Source organism: Mustela erminea, chromosome 4 (genome assembly GCF_009829155.1).
Source record: "Mustela erminea isolate mMusErm1 chromosome 4, mMusErm1.Pri, whole genome shotgun sequence".
In the NCBI taxonomy this organism is placed as follows: domain Eukaryota; kingdom Metazoa; phylum Chordata; class Mammalia; order Carnivora; family Mustelidae; genus Mustela; species Mustela erminea.
The window spans coordinates 119,377,643-119,389,003 of NC_045617.1; the positions used below are offsets into that span (position 1 = coordinate 119,377,643).

An 11,361-nucleotide genomic window follows, 5' to 3' on the forward strand; every position below is an offset into this window, starting at 1 on the left:
CTTAAACTTACTCTTTAAGTTTTAAAGAGTAAGGCGCAGGCAGTCTGGAGAAAATGGTAATTTGGAGATATTTCCTTCTCCTCCTCGGCCTGAGCATTCCTTCCCAGGCCCTAGCGAGTTAGGGAAGGAAAATGAATTCTACCCCCTGCTTGGGCCCTTTGGATACAGGCCCAGCCGCAGAGTCAGGGAGGGGAAGGATCCTCAAGACCTCCTCGTGTTTGCCAAGCGCTGGATCCCCGACGGCCACCCGTGAACGCATTGAAGAGGGAAGTGGGCGCGTCAGGAGGGGGAATTGAAACGGTCCTGGCCGGCAGGCTCTTCCGATTGGCTGCCAGGGGGCTGGGGCGTGGCAGGAGGGGCCTTTTCCCGCTCCCGCCTTCCTTGGGTTCCGCCCATCTCCGAGAGGCGCGCTCTGATTGGAAGCCAGACCTCGGAGCGGCTTCCTCAGCTTTGCGGGCTTGGCCGAAGTGCGGGGGGGTGGGGTGGGTAACTGTGGGCGGCTCTTGATTGGCCCAGACGCCTCAGGGGCGGAACCGAGGCAGTGTCCTTAGCTGACCTCAGCCGGCGCCACGGCTCCTCACACCCTGCTCTCGGCGTCCTTCCAGTGTTACCCTGCCTGACTCTGCCCTAGATGTTCCTTGAGGCCTGCTGCGTGCTAGGTGGTGGGGTGCTAGGCTCCGAGGGCCGCCAGTTCGCCCCGGGAATCCTCTGTCCTTCTGTCCCTCTGTCCCTCTGCCTTCCTTTGGTGCTCATCATTCCTCGCTCAGCTACACCCGCCCCCAGTTCTAGTTTTCAGCTTTAGCGGATCTGGTGCTTACATTTGCTCTGACTCCAGCCTCAGCGTGAGGTGCACAGAGAAGGTTCGCTCAGGGTTTGGGGCTTGGAACAGGCAAGGTACAGGCTGCTTTGACAAAGAGCAGTTTCCTTACAGAAAGGGTCCCCTGATACCCCATGTGGGAGACTTCCTCCAAGACAGGCGACTTAATCGGAAGTCAACTACTGCTCCTATGGGAGAAGGGCTGTGCGGGCAGGCACTCTGATTTTAGTACAGGCCGCTTCTGTCCATCCACTGAGGGGCAGTGCTGGAGTATGAGGAGGCTCTTGATTAGGGGACCAGAAGGCATTCACGTTTTATTGTAACGCACAGTTTTCGGGGACATCGACCTCCCCGGGGATCCATAAGAACTCTTAAACTCAACAGTCTCAGGACCCGATGCGACAGACTAGCGTGAAAGGGAGCCGCGATACCCATATCGACCTCCAGGAGGCAGCATCCACCAGGAGATGGAGTTTTTCCCAGCTGCTTAGTTTTTCTGGAGGCGCGGGGTGGGGGGCGAAGCTTCTCCCGTGCTTCCATCTCGCTGAAACGACTTAAGTTGTTTTCTTTCAGCCTGCCTATCCCCCTTTTAAAAAGATGTTTTCAGGGACACCTGGGTGGCTCAGTCAGTTAAGTATCTGTCTTCAGCTCACGTTGTGGTCCCAGGGTCCTGGGATTGAGTCCCATATGGGGGCTCCCTGCTCAGTGGGGAGCCTGGTTCTCCCTCTACTTGCCGCTCCCCTGCTTGTGCTCTCTCTGACAAATATATAAAATCGTTAAAAAAAAAAAAGTCTTTAGAAGGATTTTTAAGAGATTTTATTTACTTGAGAGAGAGTACATGTGGGGAAGGGCAGAGGGCGAGGGAGAGAGAGAGTATTAAGGAGGCTCCAAGCCCAGCCTCGAGCCCAAGGGGCGAGGGCACCAGATCTGAGTCTAGGTTGGGTCTGATGCTTAACTGACTGAACCCCTTAGGCGCCCGAAGATTTTATTATTTTTTTAAGCAATCTCTTCACCTAAGCTGGGACCAAACCTACAATTCCAAGATCAAGAGTTGGAAGCTCTGCTGTTTGAGCCAGCCAGGCACTCCAACCTAAAGACTCTTTGGCTTAGATAGAACCTTGTGATCTTCAGGCTGAAACTCTACTTCTGGCAAACATCACTGCCCCTCAAATTTCTCCGGGGCTGCTCAAGGATCCTTGACCCTTTAAAGAAATAGCATTTCCCTCTATTTCTCTACCTCTGTACCCTCGACTTGCCCTGAGTTATTTCTTACCTGAACTCTCTGGAAAACATTTAGTGTTTAACAGCTCTATATCTGCACAAAATGGGGGTTTCCATCCCAGCATCAATTTCAGGACTATTGACTGAGGACAAAAGAGATAAGGGACATCCCCCTTCCTCCTCATCCTATTATTGGCCCACCTGCCCTCCAGGTAAGAAGGGTGGCTTTTTTTTTATTTCAGAAGATCAGTCATAAGGGGAAGCAGGCAAATTAGCCAGATTCCGACATAGATCTGGGGTAAAGATTCAAGGAAAGAAGGAAAAAGCAAGCCCAAAAACAAAACTTCGAGGGGGGAGTAGATATCAACTCTTTTCATCCTGGGAATAATGGGTACAGCAATTCATGTTAAATTTTGGAGTTCCCCAAGTGTTTTCATATATAGTATTCATTAAGCCAAAGCATATTTATTGATCCCCTTCTGTGTTCTATGATAGGCACTGATAGGATGCAGCAGAGACTAAATCAAAGTTCTTGATCTCATAGAGTAGACCTTTCATCTTACTGAATTCACACCCCTGCTCTGTGAGGTGTTCTTTCTCTTTCATATGCTTGAATAAATAAATGAGTCCCAACACCACACAGCCACTCAGTGTCTTGAACCTTCTCTGTCCACACTCACTTCTTGTTCCATGACTCTAGGCTAGGAGTTGTGGGCTGTGGCAGTAGCTATCTGTAGAGAAATAACAAATGAATTCTAAGAGGCAAGAATAAATTATTGGAAGGATATTTATAGAAGTGAAGGAAAAACTGAACGGGTAGGCTTTGGAAAAGACAGAAGCCAGGACAGTTCCAGGATCTAGGTAGCAGGGACCAAGGGTCCCAAGGTTCACGGGCAGGGAGCAACATGGTCTCCTAGCCTGGCCCCCTTTCCACTCAGACATTGCTGGGTTCCTCTGCAGGGCCTTTAACCAAGATCCTAAAGGCTCTGTGAATGAGGATTGGGGAAATTTTATTTTATTTTAAAGATTTTATAAAATCTTTTTATAAAAGATTTTACAGACAGAGAACACAAGTAGGCAGAGAGGCAGGCAGAGAGAGGGGGAAGCAGGCTCTCTGCTGAGCAGAGAACCCGATGTGGGGCTCGATCCCAGGACCCTGGGATCATGACCTGAACCAAAGGCAGGGGCTTTAACCCACTGACCCACCCAGGAGCTCCAGGATTGGGGAAATTAAAAAAAAAATTTATTTTCACTAACTTCGAACAGACACTTAGCATTTTCTCTAATGAAAAGTGTAAGCAATAAACCACAGCAGAACTGGCAGTAACTGTGATGGTCATCGATAAAAATCACAGGGTTTGGGGCGCCTGGGGGCTCAGTTGGTTAAGTGTCTGCCTTCAGTTCAGGTCAAGATCCTGGGGTCCTGGGATTGAGCCCCGCATCTGGCTCCTCGCTTAGCAGGGAGTCTGCTTCTCCCTCTGCCTCTTTTGCAACCCCTGCTTATGCTCCATTTCCCTTCCTCAAACTCCCCATCCTAAATCTCACGTGGCAACGCTCAGGGTGGGATCTGCAAGCTTTGGACCTGTCTACTCCAGGGCAAGCATCCAAGATCCCTGTGAGCCCAGTGTGTCCACCCTCTCTGAGTGACAATAATGTGACTGCCACATATCAAGGGCTTACCCTGTCCAGTGCACTGATTTTTGCACCTCCCCCCAACTTTGTTGAATTTCTTCATTGGATTTGCCTTTTCTTTTTTTATTGATGCCATCTCTTTACTGTTTCTTCACGTTGCTGTGTTTGAGTTTGATATGCTAACCTGAATTTCGAATCATTGGTTGTCAGCCCTGTCTCCTTTTCCAGCATATGGACTCAATGCTGTAACTTCCCCTCTAAACACTGTTCGGTTATGTCTCGTACGTTCTGATATCTTTGATCTCTTTCTATTGTTATTCAATTCAAAAGATTTCCTAATTCCTGCTGTGGTAGCTTCCATAACCCAAGAATTATTTAGGAGTATATGGCTTGACACTGGAGCAGTTCAGTATTTTTTTATTTTATTCTTGATTTCTACCTCCCGGAAAACATATACTGAATGGTTTCAATCCTTTGATGTCTTTCTGAAGTTTGTTCTGTGACATAGCATGGGGTAATTTTTAGTAAATAAAATTTGATATACAAAAGAATGTGGATTCTTTTGCTATTGGGGCAAGTGTTCTGTATTTGTCAAATAGGTCAAGTTGTTAACTGTGTTCTTCAGATGTTCTATATCTTTTCTGATTTTCCCTTGTGTTTTCTTTTTTATCACTTATTGAGAAAGATGTGCCAAAGTCACTCACTAGGAATGTGTATTTTTCTGTTTTTTTCTTTTATTTAATTTTTTCAAATTCTGTTTTGTGTATTTTCACATGCTTTGGATATATATGACACTGGGTTTGGGGAAGGGAAGGCATCATGAGTTTATGGAACTGCAATATCCTATTGTCTCTAAAATGAAATTAGGATCAGAGTTCACCTTTAAGTTCAGCATCTGAGTCAGAGTCAGAGGATGTTGACACTGCTCCTGAGAGATGGCTACAGAGATGATCATGGAGCATTCGGGTGCCAGGGCTCTCATCCGGGTACTGCAGAGCCTCGGTATAGATCACCTGTAGGAGAGGGAGAGACAGCAGCTCCTTGAAGGGAATATGGATAAGCCAGTAGTCAGGAGGTGGGAGATCCCCACATCTGCACAGAGAAGACTTGAGAAGATGTTGTCCTCCCATTTATCTCGCAAGATCCTGTGGTGGACCTCCCTATAAGGACAGGACAGGGGCTCAGTCCTTGGCCTCTGCTTGGCCTCATTCATAGTCCAGGACAAGTCCTACAAACTTAGCACCTGTAGGCATCGTCACCAGCTCACCCTATGCCCCTGTGCTTGAGCCCCTTGGCAATTGCTTCTGACACCACCCGATTTCTTCCTTGTGTCCAGTTGTATCCTATTCTTCAAGAAATCTCTGGGCTTCCTGATTACTCCAAGGCTTGATTAACTGCCTTGAAGCCTTTCTTGGTTCCAAGCTTCCTTTTCTTCCTTTAGTTTCTGAAGACTTGTAATCATTTTACCTAGAAGATGTCACTGTCTCCATTTTTATTTCCGATTTTCTCTAATTCTTTGCTCTGCAGCTCCAGGGCCTCATCCAGGACCTGCAAAGAGTAGACATCTGGGCTGAGCTGCTATAATTGTGGTATGGAAGGTTGTCTTCTTGTGGTCTTTGCACTTCTTTTTTAAGGCATCATATTCTTGCTTCAGCTTGAAACTTTGCAACCTTGACATGAACTTAGGAGACCCTAATTGCATCTTTGTCTAAAAACTTTAATGCAAGATTTGCAGAACCCCCCTTCAAGTAACAGCAAAGCCCATCTCCTTTAATATCTCTTTGGTTAGGGGCACCTGGGTGGCTCAGTGGGTTAAAGCCTCTGCCTTCAGCTCAGGTCATGATCTTGGGGTCCTGGGATGGAGCCCTGCATCGGGCTCTCTGCTTGGTGGGGAGTCTGCTTCCTCCTCTCTCTCTCTCTCTGCCTGCCTCTCTACTTACTTGTGATCTCTGTCTGTAAAATAAATAAATTAAATCTTAAAAAAAAATTCTTTGGTTATCTGTGCAAAGCTTGGTATCCTTGAGTTTGTTCGAGAATCTCTCATAATAATGCAAGATTTGGAAAAGTTGTACCAATTCATCCACTGTAATGTCTGGAGGTAAATCAGACATAAAATACATTTGTATTTCTCTCTTCTTCAACACGAAACCATCTCGATTCTTCTTTTCTTTTATCTCTCCCCTTTTGGGATCAGCAGGCTTGAGGCTTTTCTTTGCAGAAGTTCCTCTTCATCCCTAGCATTGATACCTTCATACATTTGCAGTAGGGCTAGACTCGCCTTCATTGGAGAGGTCACAATTGGCCTGATGTGTAGCAATATAACCTTCTGTGATCTCAGGGAATGAAGCCTTCTCATTCAGTTCCCACTTATAGGAAGTATCAGCCAGCTATCACCCGAAAGAATCCGTTTTCCCCCCACTGGGATCTTCTTGGTGTCTCCATATAATTCTTGCATTCCCACCTGCTTGTGAAACCTGTCCTTCCCATCCAAGTGGTTGCCACTTGCCTTTTCCATCTAGCACAGGGGTAGGGTCCAAGTGGGGGAGGCGGCAGCGGTGCCGGGCTTGGGAGCCACTACCGATTATGTGTGAGGCCTGGACATTTAACACACAGAGTCATTTAATGCCCACAACAGCCCTGTGAGGTCAGTACTCTTGTCATCTCCATTTTACAGAAGAAGAAATGGAGGCCCAGAGAGACCTTGTCCAAGGTTATAGACAGCTGGAACATGACAAGGGTGGGATTTGAATGCTGTCAGCTCTGCTCTAGAGGCCACATCCTTTTTTTTTTTTTTTTTAAGTTTATTTATTGGGGCACCTTGGAGGCTCTGTTGGCTCAGCATCTATGTCGGCTCAGGTCATGGTCCTGCTCAGCAGAGGAGTCTGCTTCTCCCTCTGTTCCTCTCCCAGCTGGTGCTTTTTCTATCTCTCAAATAAATGAATAAAATCTTTTTAAAAAAGATTTTATTTACTCATTTGACAGAGAGAGAGAGATCACAAGTAGGCAGAGAGGCAGGCATGGGCGGGTGGGAAGCAGTCTCCCTGCTGAGCAAAGAGCCTGATGTGGGGCTCTATCCCAGGACCCTGGGATCGTGACCTGAGCCGAAGGCAGAGGCTTTAACCCACTGAGCCATCCAGGTGCCCCAAATAAAATCTTTTTTAAAAAGCTTATTTATTTAATTTTGAACAATCTCCACACCCAACATGGGGCTTGAACTCATAACCCCAAGATCAAGAGTCCATTCTCTTCCAGCTGTGCTAGCCAGGCTTCCCCAGAGGCCATATCCTTAATCACCACTTTTTACCCCTTCCAAGAGACTCAACGAAATCCAGCCTTCCTCCTATCCCTGTTTTGATCGTTTAAGTGAAAATGTAAATGCCCTAGCCCGCTTACTCTATAGCATTGTTGTCTCTGTGATACTCTGACTCTGGTCCTGACCCAGCCCTCCACTTGGCCCCTCCCGAAGCTACCCTTATGCCCTCTAATAAACTTCGAAGCTCCTCATAGCCTTAACTTCTCCTTAGCGTGCTCCCCTCACTTCCAGACTTTAGCTGAAATGTAACTCTCCCCTGGGGACACTACCTTCTCTGCTGTCTTCTGAAATAAGAGCTGTTTATTTTCTTATAGGTGTGGGTGCTTTCCTTGCTCCAGATTGCTGCCTCCAAACTATACCTCCTCCAGTCCCCAGGTTTGTGTTTAAAATAGCCCCTGCCTCAGCTAAATTGCCCTTTTCCTCTTTGCTACTGTCTGCCACATGCTAGACCTTCTTACCTCACTCAAGGGGACAGTGGCACCCAGCGGACTGTGTCTCCCCATCTCTTTGTCCACTCAGAGGACCCATTCCCCACCTGGCCTCTCAACAACTTGGTGACATCGTCCCATGAACTTCTGCACTCCCAGCCAGCCGCCCATTCCCTTTGTCACACCCTGGACTTCGTCATCTGAAGCAGCCACTCTTTGAAAATCCATCAGTCAGCCTCCTGACTCCGCCCCTATCTTCTAACCTTGCAGCCATCACCCTGGCTAGCTCCTTACCACCATGTCTTAGGCTCCCGGTACCTCCAGGTCAATTCCCTTTTTCCAACGTGTCAGTACCTCCTCTCCACTTTCAGCTGTATGGCCCTTCATTTCAACAACTCTCTTGACAATATCCTGAACTCCCTCGCCCCTCTATATTTTCACCCTTGGCCCTACCTGGCAAAGCCCCACCCCTAGATGAGCCCCGTGATATGTCTTCTTCAGTATTTTACTCTGATGGCCAAGAGGTGTTGAAGGAAGCCACACAACGAGGAAATAGTTACCAGTCCTTATTCATGCCACCAACCCCAGCATTGCTTAGTGACCCAACCACATCATGCTGGTCAATGGCTACTTTAAACTCCCTGATCCTCCCTGGCTGGCTCAGTGGGTTAAGTGTCTGCCTTTGGCTCGGGTCATGATCTCAGGGTCCTGGGATTGAGCCCCGAATTGGGCTCTCTGCGCAGAGGAGAGCCTGCTTCCCCCTTTCTCTCTGCCTGCCTCTCTGCCTCCTTGTGATCTCTCTCTCTCTGTGTCAAATAAGTAAAAATAAAATAAAATAATTAAAAAATAAGTAAACTCCATGATCCTGGACCTGTGAGGCTCCTCTGTCTCACCTCTCTCAGTTGGTGATCTCACTTATGTCACATAGGAAACTGAGGCCCTCAGAAGTGAACGCCCTCCAACACCTGTCACTAAATTTACACTACCCCCTTGTTCCTCACATTAGAGCAGTAGTTCTCCAATTTTGTGTGCATCAGAATTGCCTGGAGGGCCTGTTAAACCATGTATTCCTGATTCATTGGTTTGGGGGAGCTAGAATTTTAATTTGTAACTACTTCCCAGGTTTGGGACCCATCACACCTGACCCATGGTTTCAGATGCTGTCAGCTGATCATTCTCAGACTCGTATCTGGTCTCCGGTCTTGTGTATCTGACTGCCTACATGGAAACCCTACTTGGATATCTGAAAGGTACCACAAACTTAGCATAGTTGGAACTTAATCATGATCTTGCCCATAGACAGTATCATCATCATATCCAGACCACAAGGACTTGCTCTGGCCCGCATACTTTGGGGGCCTTTGTTTATCACACACGGCATTTATTAAATGACACCCAGGCACTTGGGATCTGGCCCTCAGTGCTGGCATAGCACAACCTGAAACCCTGAACATCTGCTCTCATAATTAACCCCATTTGGACCCCAGGGAAATGTTTCTGCAATCTCTTGGCCTGTATCCTGGAAACAAAAGATGACTACAACTGAATCCTGTGAAAGTTTAGACTATGCCTCTGCCAGATTCCGAGGTGCATGCTGGTTTGGATTGTAGGCAGGATTTAAGTGGCGGAAGCACTTAGGTAAGAGAAAATGCAACTAAATTAATTTGTCAAATATTATCTCTCAAATGGCATGATAAAGTATCACTTATCACATAAAGTGTCCATTTTTCTTACTTCTCTTTGTGTTTCAGAGGTATCGATTTATGTTGTGCTACATTCACGACAGTTACAAATGACAATTGAGGAACATTTTGCAATATTAATTTTTTTACTGTAAAATTTGTATGCAAATAGGTCTAGACATAATTTTTGTGAGGTATGACATTGATTTTCTGTTTGGTAAGTGGATGAACATTGAATACTAGATTACAAATAGTTTGATTTCTATAAAGTTGTCTAATACGGATTTTTAAAGCAAGCAAAAAATAGCTTTATTTAATTAGTTTGATTTAGGATATTAATATTTATTAATTATAATTTTTATTTTGTCTTTTTAATACACAATTTTGAATATTTTAGAAGAAAATACCTTTTGTAACATCTACTAAAGTGATTTTTAAAGTTTTTTTTTAATTTACATTTTTGGCAAAAATACATTTTAATTTAGTAAACATTGACTACAATGATATATATTTATTTATTTTTAAAATATTTTGTTTATTTATTTGACAGACAGAGATCACAAGTGGGCAGAGAGGCAGGGGCGGGGGGAGCAGGCTCCCCACCGAGCAGAGAGCCCGATGCAGGGCTTGATCCCAGGACCCTGAGATCATGACCTGAGCCAAAGGCAGAGACCCAACCCTCTGAGCCACCCAGGCACCCCATATATATATTTTTAAATCATAGGTCACTGGGAATGAGTTTAAAACTATGATAGAAATAGAAACCATTGAAATTATGGTAGAAGTCAGAACTATGGGGCACCTGGATGGCTCGCTCAGTCGGTTAAGCAACTGCCTTTGGTTCAGGTCTTGATCTCAAGGTCCTGGGATAGAGCCCCATGTTGGGCACCCTGCTCAGAGGGGAGCATGCTTCTTCCTCTCTTGCTCCCCCTGCTTGTGCTATCTCTCTCTCTCATTGATAAATAAATATCTTAAAAAAAAAAAAAAGTAGAAACTATGAATGTGGAACTCAAAGAAAAATGGAGTATCTTCAAGAAAGCAATCTACTGAAATTTTTAAAAACTGAGAAGAGTACAAATGGAAGCCACACGTATTTTCATTTTTTTATCCACAACTAAATCAATAAAGAGTATGAAATTGTGTGAATTCGATCTGACCTATTCAAGTTGTAGATTTGATAAAATCATTTTCTTGCTCATTTTTCTCAAATCCACAACAGAGAGATTAAGGCCCTGCAACTTCATATTCTTTATTTGTACTCTGTATCTAGAACCCTCCAATGTTGGGTTCTCGCTCTTCCCCTCAGGAGGCCTGCTCCTGGGACCCACCTGTCAGGCATAGGAGCTGACAACCTCAACTAAGGTTTCAACCAATTGCCAGTATCAGCTGGCAGACATGCCAGTGAAAACCTTCAGATGACTCCAGCTCCCACCCATTCAGTCACTTTCAGCACAATCCCCACACATTGTAGAGCAGAGACAGGTGGCCCCAACTGTGCCCTGGCCAAATTCCTAACTGTAGAATCCATGGGATAATGCATGGTTATTGCTGTTGTAAGCCATTAAGGTTTGGGTACTTTGTTACATGACGTGGGTGACTAATACAACCTCCTCAATTGACTGCCATCAGCTCTACTTCCTTCCCTCCCACTGAATCTGTTCGCACTAAGGTTGAACACGCTAGATCTTCCCTTTGCCAAATCCAATGGGCATTTTTTATCTTCATTTTCTTTTTTCCCTGAAACATTTGACCTTGTTGACTACCCACTGAAGTTCTTTTCTCTGTTGCTTTTTGTGCAACCATTCTGTTGCTCTCTCTCCCTCTCATTTGTCCTCTTGCCCCTCTTCCTGGACTTTCTTAGGCTACTTTCCATGACTTGATCCCATCTCCCTTCTTTCCTTATTTGCACACTTAAAAAAAATTTTTTTATTAACATATAATGTATTACTTGCCCCAGGGGTACAGGTCTGTGAATCGTCAGGCTTACACACTTCACAGCACTCACCATAGCACATACTCTCCCCAATATCCATACTATACACTTTTTAAACTCATTCTCATACCCATCGTTATGCTGGTGACTTTGAAATGTGTATTTTTAGCTCAGATTTCTCCCTTGACCTTTACTCCCAGATATCTGTCTCATGAATCTTTCCATCTGAATGTCTCCAGTTGCTTAAAAATTAACATTCAATTTAAGCTTATTGAGCAAGTATTGAATATTCCCTAATTTGAAATGTGTCTCTTCTCCCAAACCTGCTTCTTCTT

The 11,361-nt window shown here is 45.4% G+C and overlaps 1 long non-coding RNA gene across 1 annotated transcript; it reads left to right on the forward strand.

Annotated features, from left to right (window-relative positions):
* The first annotated feature begins 1,835 nt into the window (after positions 1–1,835).
* Positions 1,836–9,087, forward strand: LOC116588926. Its single transcript, XR_004285125.1, has 3 exons — positions 1,836–2,250; positions 7,298–7,358; positions 8,569–9,087. It is a non-coding gene; the product is annotated as an uncharacterized LOC116588926 (long non-coding RNA).
* The last annotated feature ends 2,274 nt before the right edge of the window (positions 9,088–11,361 follow it).